The sequence below is a fragment of the Neovison vison genome, chromosome 6 (genome assembly GCF_020171115.1).
Source record: "Neovison vison isolate M4711 chromosome 6, ASM_NN_V1, whole genome shotgun sequence".
Lineage (NCBI taxonomy): Eukaryota > Metazoa > Chordata > Mammalia > Carnivora > Mustelidae > Neogale > Neogale vison.
In genome coordinates, this window is record NC_058096.1 from 179290519 (window position 1) to 179306532 (window position 16014).

The window sequence follows — 16014 nt, forward strand, 5'->3', positions numbered from 1 at the left end:
ACCTCCAGACTTAGGATCTATTAAATATTCCTGCCTGAAACAATCTCCCCTTTGATGATTGCTGAATGCCAAGTCTGTTTCTCATTGCTTCTACATGTACTGAATGACATTTTCCTTTAAGGAAGAACTTTCCTCTTTCATTCATTCATTCATTCACTCTTGGCTTCCTACTTTATCCAATGGGTTGTAATACATTATTATTGTTATTTATTTTTATGCTCAAATAGTCCCATTTTGGCCAGTGTCAATCCTTTTAAGCTGGCTCCTGTGTCCTTGTGACATTTAGCTCCTTTGTTGAGTGGTTCCTTACTATCTGGCCCAATAAGATGTTCCAGGCTCATCTTATACTTTGCTGTAGTCCTAGAATCAGCAGTTTCTGAAGGGAGGACTGGTTCTTTTTAGTGGAGGATTGTTTTGAGAAATCAAGATGTTGACACATGTGCTTATTGATTCTAGGCCCCCTTAGCCAAAGAGATGATTGACTGTACACACACACACACACACACAGGTATAATACACACACATATACCTCTATAATTATTTCTAGATCTTGTCCTCAAAACATTACTCATTTCAACTCAACACCCAAAAAACAAATAATCCAATTAAAAATGGGTGGAAGATAAGAACAATCACTTCTTCAAAGAAGACATCTAGATAGCCAATAGACACATGACAAGATGTTTAACATTACTCATCATCAGGGAAAAGAAATCAAAACTACAACGGGATATCACCCCACACTTGTCAGAATGCTAAAATCAAAACACAAAAAGCAACAAGTATCATCAAGGATTTGGAGAAAAAGGAAGCCTAGTACTTTGCTGATGGGAATGCAAACTGGGAGAGTCACTATAAAAAATGGTATAGAAGTTCTTCAAAAAATTAAAAAGAGAACTAACCTACAAATAAGAACTACCTGCAAGGGTAGCAATACTCATATCAAACAAAGACTGTAACAAGAGAAAAAGAAGGACATTACATAATCAATCATTAAGGGGATACTCCAACAAAAACATGGTTAAGCTTCTGCCTTTGGCTCAGGTCATGATCCCAGGGTCCTGGGATCAAGTCCTGCATCAGGCTCATTGCTCAGAGGCGATCCTGCTTCTCTCCCTACCTGCTACTCCCCCAGCTTGTGTTTTGTCTCTTTCTCTGACAAGTAAATAAATAAAATATTTTAAAAAAAAGATTTAAAATTGCAACTATCATGCACCCAACATGGGAGAACCCAAATACTTAAAGCAGTAATAACAAACACAATGGGAATAATTGATAGTAATAAAATAATATTAGGGGACTTTAACATCCCACCTACATCAATGGATAGATGATCTAAACAGAAAATCAATAAGGAAAGAGTGGCTTTGAATGTCACATTGTACCTATGATACATGCTAAATACATGACTGTATTTAGCAGATACAGTCAGAGAATCCTAAAACAGCAGAATACACATTCTTTTCAATTGTACATGGAACATTCTCCAGAATAGAGCACATATTAGGCCACAGAACAAGTGTTAACAAAATTTAAAAGATCAGAGTTATTTCATGCATCTTTTCTTTTTTTTAAATTATTTTCTTTAAAAGATTTTATTTATTTATTTATTTGAGAGAGAGAGAGAGCACACAAGCAGGCAGAGTGACAGGCAGAGGCGGAGAGAGAAGCTGGCTCCCTGCTGAGCAAGGAGCCTAATGCAGGACTCGATTCCAGGACCCTGGGATCATGACCTGAACTGAAGGTACCAGCTTAACCAACTGAGCCACCCAGACATCCCTCATGTATCTTTTCTAACCATAATGTTATGAAACTAAAAATCAACCACAAGAAAAAATCTGGAAAGAGCACAAATACCTTCCAGGCATTTGTACCTGCTACATGCTACTAAACAATGACTGGGTCACCAAGAAATCAAAGAATAAATAAAAAATTACATGGAGACAAATGAAAATGAAACCACAATGGTCCAAAATCTTTGGGATGCAGCAAAAGCTGTTTTAAGAGGGAAGTTTATAGCAATAGAGGCTTACCTCAAGAAGCAAGAAAAATCTCAAACAACCTAAGCTACACCTGAAGGAAACACCTGAAGGAGCTAGAAGAAGAAAAACAAATAAAACCCCAAATTAGTAGAAGTAAGGAAATAGAGAAGCTTAGAAGAGACATAAATGGAATAGAAACAACAACAAAAAACCCCACAAAAGAACCAGCAGCTGGTTCTTTGAAATGTTCAATAAAATTGATAAATATTTAGCCAGACTCATAAAAAAGGGGTGGGGGGAGACTCATATAAACAGAATCTGAAATGAAAGAAAGGAAATAATGACCAACACTACAGAAACGAAAAGGATAATAAAAGAATTTTATGGAAAAATTACATGCCAGTAAATTGGACAACCTAGATAAATTCCTAGAAACATATAACTTACTGAAACTGAATCAGAAAGAAATAGAAAATTTGAACAGACTAATTACCAGCAATGAAATTGAACCAGTATTAAAAAAAACTTCCAACAAACAAAAGTCCACAACCAGATGGCTTCACAGCTGCATTATAACAAACATTTAAAGAAAAGTTAATACTTACTCTTCTCAAACTCTTCTAAAAGATAGAAGAGGAAGAAAAACTTTAAAATCTGTTCTATAGGCCTTCATTACCCTGATACCAAAACCAGATAAAGATACTACAAAAAAAAAAAAAAAAAGAACTACAGGCCAATATCTCTGATGAACATAGATGTGAAAATCTTCAATAAAATATTGGGAAATTAGAGGTACCTGGGTGGCTCAGTGGGTTAAAGCCTCTGCCTTTGGCTCAGGACATGATCCCAGGGTCCTGGGATAGAGCCCCACATCAGGCTCTCTGCCTAGCAGGGAGCCTGCTTCCTCCTTTCTCTCTGCCTGCCCTCTGCCTACTTGTGATCTCTCTCTGTCAAATAAATAAATAAAATCTTTTAAAAAATTAGGAAATTAAATCCAACAATACATTTAAAAAAGTCATTCATCATGATCAAGTGGGATTTATTCAAGGGATGCAAGGGTGGTTTAATATTCACAAATCAATCAATGTGATACATCACATCAATAACAGAAAGGAGGATAAAAACCATATGACCATTTTAATAATTGCAGAAAAAATATTTGATAAAGCACTGCATTCATGATAAAAACCCTCAACAAAGTAGGTTGAGAGGGAACATACCTCAACATAATAAAGGTTCAACATGAAAAACCCACAGCTAACTCATACTTAATGGTGAAAAATTGAGTGCTTTCTCCCTAATATTAGGAATAAGACAAAATGTCTACTCTCACCACTTTTATTCAGCATAGTACTGGGAATCCTGGCCACAGCAATTATACAATCAAAAGGAATAAAAGGCATCTAACTTGGTAAGGAAAAAGTAAAACTTTAAGTATTTGCAGATGACATGATACTATATATGCAAAACCCTAAAGACTCCACCAAAAAAGGGGGTACCTCTGTGGCTCAGTGGGTTAAGCCTCTGCCTTCGGCTCAGGTCATGATCTCAGGGTCCTGGGATTGAGCCCCACATAGGCTCTCTGCTCAGGGGGAGCCTGCTTCACCCTCTGTCTCTGTCTGCCTCTCTGCCTACTTGTGATCTATGTCTATCAAATAAATAAATAAAATCTTTAAAAAAAAAAAAAGACCACCACAAAACTACTAGAACTGAGAAATGAACTCAGTAAAGTCACAGGATACAAAATTAATGTACAGAAGTCCATTGAATTTCTATACATTAATAATAAAGTAGTAGAAAGAAATACTTAAAAAGCAAACTCATTTACAATTGAACCAAAAATAATAAAATACCTAGGAATATACCTAACCAAGAAAGTGAAAACCTATACTCTGACAACTACAAAACACTAACGACACAAACAAATGAAGATGACACAAACAAATGGAAGGATATTCCATGTTCATGGATGGGAATAACAAATATTGCTAAGATGCCCACATTACCCAAATAATCTACAGATTCAATGTAATCCTTTTTAAAATCCAACAGTATTTTTCACAGAACTACAACAAACAACCTTAATTTATATGGAACCACCAAAGACCGTGAAGAGCCCCCACAATTTTATTTTGGCTCTTTTTTTTTTTTTTTTTCAAAAATCTTGAAAAAGAAAAGCAAAGCTGGAGGTATCACAGTTCTAGATTTCAAGTTATACTACAAAGCTGTAATAATCATAACAATATGACATTGGCACAAAAATAGAAACATCGATCAACAGAACAGGACAGAAAGCTCAGAAACAAACCCTTGATTATATGGTCAATTAATCTTTGACAAAAGAGTCAAGAATACAAAGGAATCAAAAGGAATGGGAAAAAAAGTCTCTAACAAATGGTATTGGGAAAACTAAACAGCTATATGCAAAGGAACAAAACTGGACCAGCTTCTTATACCATATAAAAAATAATCTCAAAGTGAATTAAAGATGTAAATGGGGGGGGCGCCTGGTTGGCTCAGTGGGTTAAGCCTCTACTTTCAGCTCAGGTCATGATCCCAGGGTCCTGGGATCAAGCCCCACCTCAGGCTCTCTGCTCAGTGGGGAGCATGCTTCCCTTCCTCTCTCTGCCTGCCTCTCTACTTGTGATCTCTCTCTCTATCAAATAAATAAATAAAATCTTAAAAAAAAAAAGATGTAAATGGGAGACCTGAAACCATAAACATCCTAGAAGAGAGCAGTGGCAGTCATTTCTTTCACATCTGCTATAACAACATTTTTCTATATACGTCTCTTGAGACAAGAGAAATAAAAGCAAAACTAAGCCATGGGGACTACATAAAAATAAAACAAAACAAAACAAAAAAACTTCGGCACATTGAGAGAAACGATAAAACTAAAAACCCACTGAATGGGAGAAGATGTATGCAAGTGACATATCTGATGAAGGGTTAGTATTCAAAATATATAAAGAATTTATCATACTCAACATCCAAGAAACAAGCCAGATAAGAAATGAGCAGAAGACATGAACAGACATTTTTCTAAAGAAGACATGCAGATGGTCAAGAGACACATAAAAAGATGCTCAACATCACTCATCATCAGGAAAATGCAAATCAAAATACAATGAGCTATCAGCTCACACCTGTCAGAATAGCTAAAATAAAAATGAGAAACAAAATGTGTTGGCGAGGATGTGGGAAAAAAAGGAACCCTAGTGCACTGCTGGTGAGAATGCAAACTGGTGCAGCCACTGTGGAAAACAGTATGAAGTTTCCTCAGAAAGTTAAAAATAGAACTACCGTATAATTTAGCAATCCCACTACTGGGTATTTACTTAAAACAACAACAACAACAAACACTAATTCAAAGAGATACACGCAACCCTATGTTTATTGCCAAATTATGGAAGAAGCCCAAATCTCCACTGATAAATGAATAGATAAAGAAAATGTGGCGAGCGCGCGCGCACACACACACACACACACACACACACACACGAATATTATTTAGCCATAAAAAAGAATGAAATCTTGCTATGCAACAACACGGATGCAGCTAGAGAGATATTTCACTTAATGTTAAGGGTAAAAAGTCAGAGAAAGACGAATACTATATGGTTTCACTCATATGTGGAATTTAAGAAACAAAACAAATGGGGATGCCTGGGTGGCTCAGTCGATCGAGCATCTGACTCTTGGTTTCAGCTCAGGTCATGATCTTGGTCATGAGATTGAGCCCTGAATTGATACCTTGCTCAGCGGGGTGTCTGTTTGGGATTATTTCTCTGCCTCTTCCCTGCCTCACACTCACCCAGAAATAAATAAATATATAAATCTTCAAAAAAAAAAAAAAAGAAAAAGAAAGAAAATGGATGGACAAAGGGGAAAGAAAAAGAGAGAAAGAGACAAGGCAAGAAACACTCTTAATTATAAAGAACAAGCTGATGGAGTTTGTTTCAGGGGGTGGTGCATGGGGAGATGGATGAAACAGGTGATGGGAATTAAGAATACACTTATCCTGATGAGCACTGAGTAATATATAGGATTGCTGATCACCTGAAACTAATATAAAGCTGTATGTATATTACATACATAATATATAGTATATAGTATATTATATACATATTATACATACATATATGTATGTATATTATACATACATATATAATATATACTATATATATTATATAGTATATAATATACAGTGGGTTTAAAATTTAAAAAAAAACACAATATTTACTTATTGCTTAATCAACTTATTTTTTGCTTAGTCTAACCAATCTGCAACCTTGTCAACTGTCCTCTCTGCCCATCACCTCTACACCCACACTCAACTATCCATGTCCTGTGATTCTAGGCTCTTAGACCCGCGCCTCCCTATGGCTCTTCAACCCACCTCACCGTCCTGTATCCTCAGCTACCATGCAGACTCTGCCGTGCTGGAAAGGGAAGGGAGGTAGGAAAGTAAGAAAATGGAATGGTGGGGAAGACGGGACTTGGATAGTTTTAATATTGAAAATGTAAAATTTTAAAATAAATACACCGCAGAAAAATAAAAAAGATGTCCAACTCAAATTCTAGAGCATATGTTATTTAAAAATTAAAGGTTTATGCTACCACCTAGAAGATGAATAGATACAGGAAATGTATTACTTCATAAAAATTGAAACACCAAGTTTCTGCCTTTCACACCAGGGTAAAACCTTGAGTCGATACATTTCATAAAATACCTAATATCAGGAACACAGAATTACTCAAATTATATTAAGCTTTTAGAGATAAATTTATTACTAAATAGAAGAAAAATTGATTAATATTCTAATTACTCTTTTCTGCTAGTTCATTAGGTTCTGCCTTTTAAAACAGCTACAAGTACAAACAACCAACATAGTTTCCAGTTTGTCCCTTTCCCCCTAAGTTGCTTTTCAGCCATGAATCCCTTCTGTCAGGGAGTTAGATGGGAAGTAGGAAATGAATGATGGGGTAGGAGAGGTTACCCTTGGGTTAGAAAAACTACTCAGACAAAAGTCCCTTCCAGATTGTTCTATTATTGCTACTTTTGAGGGTTCGAAATTCTTCTCTTTGTTGTATTGCTGATTGTCTTTTATGGTGACACTGTCTTTGTACTTTGGGTTTGGAAATTACATCTCACAAGGGAATTCTTATCCTTCCCATGAGCATTGTTCCCCGTTGTGTGGTTGCAAAGCCTCAAATCAGGTTACATGAGGAATTTGGGATTTACATCCCACAGGGGAGCAAAATACAGGGCAGTCCACTATATACTGTACAGGCTTGGTCTTTGTTTCCTTGGGTGCCTTGCTGCCCACCCTGGCCATAGTTAAATTCCTTTTAAAGTTCTTAAATCTGGATAAAGTTTCCCCACCAACTCTCCCATCCCCTGATCAGTTTCCTGACAAGTTGCTGAGATCCAGGCCCCAACTTTAGGCATACACGGCTTTCACTGCCCAAATATGCTGATGAAATAATATATATTCAACGTATCATCATCTAGATAACATCAGGCACCTACACATTTCCGAGCCTCCATTTTGGTTATAAATTAATACTCCCTTGGAAATTATTTAGATGTGTGACTTTTTTTGGACATTTATTTCTCATTAAGATTTGTTTTCTAGTGAGCAGCCATGTCTGTAAATTGAAAATTAAAAAAAAATCTTAAACATAGGTTATTTTTCTCTTTATCTTACCTCTCTGATAACACAGTCAAAATATGATTTGTGGTATATAGAAGGGAGAGGGAACCAGCTAAAAACAAAAAGAAAAAAACAAAAACAAAAACCAACAACAGCAATGATTTTATCTTGGCCGAAGACAAGGAAACCTGCCCTTTTTAGGTAGTGGAAAAAACACAGCAATGGTATAGGGCACTTTCACAAGTCAAGGTTCTTAATTGATTCATGCCAAGAAGTATTGCCACAAAGCACTGTGACCTGGTTCTTTGAACAAGTTTGCGACTTGACAAATGACATCAGAAGAAAACACAAGGCAAATTCTGACCCCAGTCAGATTGAGCACAAACAGGAGCCTTCTGTAAAGCAATTTACAAATCACCCCTGAGCAGAATGCTTACCGATCTGTTTTCAAGGACTAGGGGGAAAAAAAACACAAAGCAGAGCTGTTTAATAAGCTTGACTGCCACAAATGGAAACTGCTGTGCACAAGCCAAACGAGGGTGGCCAGAGATAGGCACTTGGGAGATGAGAAGCCAAATGATAGAGCTATGAGATTTGCTGGTCAAATGGGTCACAGAGAGCACCTACTTAATTACGAAGACCACTCTAATTACCCCAAAGGTGCTTGGTTGCCTTTTGGGTCTCCAAATTGGTTATAACCATTAATAACGAGTGTCTGTTTTGTCTTGTTTTTCAATGGGATAGTTACAATATGTCTTAAAATCATTCATGGTCAACCCATGTGCTCTTATTTTCACCTGCCACCAGGGAAAACAAATCTCTGGGCTTGGGATTTGTGCCTTGTTTTAGTGGCTGGGTTTTTCAGCTGGGATGTCTTTCCAAATGGAAGACTTTTCTACAGTTGTCTAAGCTTCCTCTGTGAATAAGGAAGCAAAGCAGCAAGCCATAACAAAGGAGGGAGGTATGCTAGATTTACCCTGTCACATTTTCTTCATGAAGCTTTGTTTAGAATTGAAAAGAGATGATCTAAACAGATTCTTGGGAAAGATTTTCATTGACAAATAAACTGGTATGTTCAAGCTAAGGTATAATTAAAATTACACTAAAATTTCCCCCTTCTGTAACAGGAGTTAAAAAAGGAATGATAAATTGGGACCACAGGTTATCTTTTAACCATGGAGAAACATTCTCAACAAATAATAATTAGAATTCTTTCTGTTTGAGAAGGAGGGATTACAGGGCTGTTTCCTTCAGCTACCATACATGAGTAACCCTCTCTTATGAGTCACTGGGCAAAAGGGTCCCAAAGAAATCCCATTAGTGTCACTGAAATAAAGTAAATCGTATCATAGACAATGCATAAGAATGGCACAATGAGGTCTTTGCTGATTAAAGGAATACATTATTGTACCTGATGGACATCTGGCAGTATCTACTGATACAAGGTAAGAGAGTATTTATCTAAACTACAAAAGAAATGAAATGTACACCTTGAGGCAAGGACAATGAATTCCACAGACAGTGCCATCCCTTGTCACTACATGCGAAGTGCCAACTTGCTACACAGAGAAGGAGGAAGATCTGGTCGGTAGGTGGTGCTAACTCCCCAGCAGAAGGAGAAGGTATCCCTTTTTCTGTTTATCCTGCTCCTGTCAGCAATTTTCTACATGTTTTCAAATTCCACAGTTTAAGGGCTCTGCATCTTGGGAAAGACGCAATAATTCTCCTATTTCAAAGCCGTGTTTCTTTGTTTGCTTATAGATTTGGAGAAAAAAGGTCACTGAGGAGCATATGAAGATTAAAACGGAGGGTATCACTATCTTTGTAGACATTATTAGATCCTCCCTTTATTCGAGGCAGGAGGGATTGATGTATAAAGCTTTCTGCAAAACAAAAGCAAACAACGCCACCCACCCCAGCAGTCTGGGTCACTACTGACTAGTGTGGGGGCTTGTTTCGGGTTTGTCTACAGCTCTAACTGGATGTTTTCCTGAAACCCGTCAGTATGGATAACTACTAATAACTATTAATAGCTACAAGGCCCCTTCGATTGTTGAAATGCCCTGCCAATGGCAGATAAAACATCATTCATTTAGCTAATACAGATTCTTCTTCTGTTGCAGTGCCTGCTTCATTCAGAGTGTGATCTGTGTACACATTCAATGAAACTTAAAGAAAGAAAAATGAAAGCTAGGAGAGTCTTCAATCAGATTTTGTTAGTATACTTTCTTTTGAGGAGAAGGAGGCAAAGAGCTGGAAAACACACTCTTCTGGGAAGAACTACTTTCTGAGGTAGATTTGAGGGTCACTGCACATTTGGTCCAATCTTCCACACCAGAGATGGCGAAACTTTTCTTTCCATTGAGAGTTGTTGACCCAAAGAGGAAAAAAAAAATCAATTGAGGGTCAGAGAAGTATAAAGCAACTTGTTTTATTTTTAGAGAGATGTTTACAAATTTTTATGCCTTTTAAATTAGGTATAGGGAACATACAGATCTAAACATGTATCCACTAATTTAAAACTTAGACCTAATCTATGTAAAACACAGTGGCGGGGGTTGGGGGAGAATGGGAAAGCAGAGAGGTGGAGAAGAGATGAAAATACAGAGAAACAGAGAAGAAAGACACCAGCAGAAAGCAGTAGAGTCCTGTGCTCCACAAACACACACACACACGAAAGAGATCACACGCTAAATGAAGGACACTCACACCAAAAGGAAGGCACACAGTCACAGAAGGATTCTGGGAAAGTGAAAAGGCATCCTTTTGTGGAGCAACATTCCATCTTGTGGTTTTTCAGGATATTAAATAGAAAACCTTTGCTGGACTAGCTGCATCAGTGTAATTACAGTCATTTTCAGGTAAGCTGCATCTTACTACTTCCACCTGAAGGGTGCTTGGAATTTAAGTTAGAGTGCTAGTTTGACCCTTAGTTCTACATTTTCTTCATCTTTACTGACTCTCCTCTACAATAACAGCTGGGCTTTGCCATGATTAGTGAAGCAATGTAGTGCTAATACTGTCTAAAAATAAGGAGTGATGATCACCATTTAAAAATTGGTCAGATGCTTTAGAAAGGGATTTATTAAAGGTAAAAAGAGAAACTATTTTCTGGCTAGGGCTTGGTTAATTGGAAAAAAAACAAAAACCAAAACCCACTAATTCTTGACTCCAGAAACATGTTACTTGACTTAAAACAAACACACACAAACCCCCTAGGGGTGTATGCGTGTCTTTGTGTATGTGTGTACATATCCAAATGTCCGTTCCTCAATAAATCTTTTCAAACTTTACAGGAAATGTACTCACATCCTAGATTATCCATTAGAATCTAATAACTCACAACTGTTAGGGAAAATAGTGAGACGAGACTCTGGCCTCGGTTATAACAAGTATACATACATTGCTTGCATTGTTCATGGCAAGTCCCTAGAGTGTCTCTCTGAGCTGTGGTGCAAAGGAGTGAACAGAGTTTTGCAAAGGCTGCAGCATCACATAGACCAACACTCATGGAGAAATATGTAAGAAAAGTCAATTCATTTATTTAAGCAAGCAGGCGAGATATTCAAAGCACATGGCCCTTTGCAATGATAGATAATTCCTCAGTTTCCCATTCATTTCTACAACTCTCTTCTAACTTAAGATAAGCCCCAATGGGAGTTGTTTCTGCATTAGGCAGGGAAGCAAATAGCCTCAAAGACATCATTTTGCACTTGGCTACCACATTAAGACCAGCTCTTATTGTACAAGTCTAGAGACTACCATTCACACAGTGAATGATGTTCACTTGTGCAACACAGCAGCCAGGAGAACACTGCCATTTTCATCGAGAGTGGAGGCTTCCAAACGAGGCTGTGGGACCGGAAATAAGCTGGGCACTGAGTTCATGGGAAATAAACCCAGACCCATAGCTCATCTCAAAAATGGTGGCTGGGATTTATTTCTCACAGAGTAAATGACATTTTTTTTAGTGATGCACTGATGTTGACAGAGGTTTTGCTAAAAATGTCAGCATGATGAAATGTACAAAACAATCTATGTACTGTCTTAAAAACCAAGTTTCCAGGTTTGGCCAGATAGCACTGACTGGGTTTGTAACCACCAAGATGTCATTTGACGTCTCTCAGCTGTAGGTTTCTCATCTGTACTTTGGAAGTGATGGTATTTGGCATCCCAGGAAGATTATGAAATTCAAAGTGGGTCAATGGATTTTAACATGCTTCATAAACCATAAAGTGTTACCCAAGTGTGAGATGCTATTATTACTGATACTATTGATGCCAAAATTTGCTTGGGAAAAAAAAAAAGGAAAGGGAGAGACTTATTTTGAGGATAAGAAGAGGGTGACATTCTAAGGAAAAAAGCTCACTGTAGTAAGTCATAGCTCTAAGACAGCTGTTGGCTGCTTAATAAAAGCCAGTGAAGATGACAAAATAATTTCTGGTTCAAGCATGAATGCTCCAGTACAGGAGTTTATGTTCAATTGCCAGATGCTTCAAGCTAGCAGCTAAATCCAAAGACACCAAAGACACTTTCTGCACCAACAATATCCTGTCTTCTCAAGTCAGAGGACTGCATAAATGTGCATTCCAAAAGGAGAAGATGTCACTGGAAAATCACCCAAGAGGAGGAGTAATTGTGAAACTGATCAGAAAGGTGGCAAACACAAAAAGAATCATTAAGCCACTAGCTAAAAAAGAAGGTAAAAGATGAATAGAGAAAATGGAGCCTCTGTAGGATTGGATGCTAAAAACAGACAAGACTGCTATTTGCTAATGATGAAGATGACCATTCTTCTTGGTGCTGGAAGAGGTTACATTCATTTATGATTTTTGGAGATCTGTCAATGGAATACTTAATGTAGGAGATTAAAAATAAAGGGCTAAAATATTTACCTTTATTACGTCAACCAAGGGTTAAGGCTGCAGTACATTTATCACAGTGGCTAAATAATATGCTTTTAAGCATTTTCTTTTTTGTTTTGTGGTTACTCAATAGACAATGTGTATGAGGAGAGAAAAAACAGAACAAGGAGATTTCCTCTGGATGCCTAGTTCCCGTAGACTGCAATTATTTTTTCATGTTCTTGTGAAATGGTGCTGATACCATGATGGCCAGACATCACAGAACTTTACCATTATTATCATCATTGCATCTTACAGATGTTATGTGTTTGCCATGTGCCAGGATCTGTGCTATCCATGTATATGACCTCACTGAAATGCAAGCATTGAGAGGGCAGAGGACACATCTTTCTTGTTCAGCATAGATACCTTAAAGACAGTATAGTTACTGATGCCACAGGTGCTCAGGAAATATCTGTAGGATAAATAAGTCACCAGCAGTGAAACTTTGCCACCCTAAGATATAGGTATCATTATTATCACTATCTAATAAAAGATGTAGCTAATGCTTCCTTAAGAGCATCAATATGTTCACCAAGGTCACAGACTTCATTGGGGGGAGGAAATAAATATTCACCCTGGGGTCTGATTGATTGTAAAGTCCTATAAGTTACTGATTTCTATTCTAATATAACTGCCTGCAGCTCACTGCTTGCTTTAATTCATTGTGAAAGAGGTGTTTGGGTGGCTGCCAATGTTTAGGTATAAATGAGCTTTGTCTAATTTTCTTTTTATTATGATAGAATGCGACATGATGTGTTGGAACCAGACGTACTTGAAGGGCTCAAGACTTGGGAAGAGGGAGAAAAGAAAAAAAAAAAAAGGAATCCAATGGAGCCCAGCTTGATAAGGTGAGAAAAGAATTCAAGAGAAGAATAACAAGAAACAGGTCTGGGAAAGCCAAAAAGGAATCATCAGACTTTATTATCAACGGCTCCCAAAGGTAGTAATGTTTTGGTTATTTATGGAACACAGCTCCACAAGGGAAGGCTCAACCCAGCTGAAGAAGCCAAAATACAAATAAAAATTCCAAGTTAAAAAAAAAAAAAACCAAACCTTTTCAAAGTATTATATACTGGAAAATTGGACCCCTTGAATGAGAGGCAGTTTTGTTTAGGGAGATTCACTATGTAAAAATAGAACCAGACTTCCCGAGTTTTTTTTGTTTTTTGTTTTTTTTTTCTTTTTCTTTAAGGTTTTATTTATTTATTTGTGAGAGAGAAACGGAGAGTACAGCAAGGGAGCAGCAGGCAGAGGGAGAAGCAGGCTTCCCGCCGAGCTAGGAGCCCTTGATGCGGGGCTCAATCCCAGGACTCATGACCTGAGACGAAGGCAGATGCTCAGCTGACCGAGCCACCCAGACACCCTGTACTTCCTGGATTTTAATTCTAATTCAACCACTTACTGTTAATCTGAGGGAAGTTACTTCATTTCTCATTGCCTCAGCTTCCCTAGATTTAGTGGGAATAACAGCCTATACCTCATACTTTGAGGATTAAATGAGTGAAATAATAAAGTTTGAAAACAGAGCTTGCCAAAAAGAAATGTTAGCTGTTACTAAGAATCTAGCACAGGGGCGCCTGGGTGGCTCAGTGGGTTAAAGCCACTGCTTTCGGCTCAGGTCATGATCCCAGGGTCCTGGGATCGAGCCCCGCATCGGGCTCTCTGCTCAGCGGGGAGCCTGCTTCCACCTCTCTCTCTCTGCCTGCCTCTCTGCCTACTTGTGATCTCTCTCTGTCAAATAAATAAATAAAATCTTTAAAAAAAAAAAAAAAGAATCTAGCACAAACAAAGCTGCCTCCATATATCATTCAGTGTAAATGTCCGAATCCTTATAGTAGTTGACAATACCCAACCTGGTCTCAAGTGATATTTCTGTTGACAGAAATCCTAAGTAAAGGAAACTCTTTCAGGTATACGGATAGATACCCGTTACCATTTAGATCAAAACTGAAAACTGCTGTCTAGACTCCGGTAGCAAGAGGGTGTAGATTGTAGATAGAAAGCTTCACTTACAGACTAAAAAAGAGATTTTTATAGGTTAACAAACTGTGGAGTTAGAAATAGGGATGCAAATTTTAGCTCTACTCCTTACTAGCTGACTGATGATGGGTAGGTCACTTTTTTTAAGTCGGTTAATTTGTTTCTTCACTTCAACAGTCCTATTCTGCATGTTATACTACTGGAACAAAGTAAGCATTTGATACAAGTTAGCTATCACCATCATCATCACATGATCATAACTGAGCGCAATTGTGCCTGGGTTCATGGGGTATAACTGCAGGAACTTTCAAAGAGAAACAGCTTCTCCAAACATGCAAAGACTGGGGAAGGGGAAAGCAAAATTTAGTTAGAGAAAAATGTCTGTGTAAATCTTCAAAGAAATATTGTGGGTCTCTAAGTCATGACAAACCTGCCTCAACTTTATAAGGAAACCAAAGAAGAAAGAAAACGGACCGCTACTAAACATGATAGCAGATGCTCCAAACAATTTGCTGCTAGTCAAAGTATCATAAGGAAATTATCATAATCATAGCCATTTGTTTGCCAGAACAGTGTACAAATACCCAGATAAAGGGCACATGTGCTTTTGTGCTCACACGCCAGGGCAACACACCAACTTTGAAGATGATCACCAGAATGACATCAAATGAAGAGATTATCATGCTTGTTGTATCCACATTCCAGGACCTCCATTAACTCTCTGGACATCATCAGACACTGTGAAAAATGCTGAAGACAGGACAGTATGACCCTGAGCTGAGAAGATTAATAACCGGTGAATAACTAAACTAGCTCACTGATAGTTTGCTATGCTGATTTCTACAGCTATCTTAATGGATTATTTGAGTAGTTTATGGGGCATAGCCCAAAATATACTTCACTGAGGGACATGAAAGGTCTGAGCATAGCTTAGGTTAGTGAAATCTTTGGGTTTAAAACACGATATGCTGTTTTCCCCTATTGCCTTCTATTTTATAATTCTCCAGAGGCCAGAAATCACACAAGGCTAAGAACTGCTTTTGGGAACATCAGCACAAATTCCCACAGACACTGTAGGATTGTTTACCTCACAGGGTCACCCCAAAGCACACTGCTTAACTTGGAACAAGTAATACACGTGGGAGGAAGGGTACCAAGCTTCTGAGGGGCAACTCATTCTTCAAAATGAGTCAGTAGAATTTACCAATAATTAAGAGATCTGGATTCCAATACAGGAGTGTAGTCACAAAACGGTAACCATGAATCTGGAATCCCCATCATGTTAGTGGTTGGGTGTTATGCACACTCAAACCCTGTTTCTTTTATAAGCTCCGTCTAAAGGATCAGGGTTATATAGATAACCTAGCAACGGTAGCAAGTGGAACCTTAATAAATCATATAAATTACACAAGTTTTGATTTCACAGGGCCTTCCCTTTTTATATTATTTAGGTATACAGAACTGCACACAAATAATTTACATGCAGGG

The 16014-nt window shown here is 37.8% G+C and overlaps 1 protein-coding gene across 7 annotated transcripts in view; it reads right to left on the minus strand.

Annotated features, from left to right (window-relative positions):
• CNTN4 (contactin 4) overlaps positions 1 to 16014 on the minus strand; it is a 952026-nt gene that overhangs the window by 36594 nt on the left and 899418 nt on the right. The window lies entirely within an intron of this gene.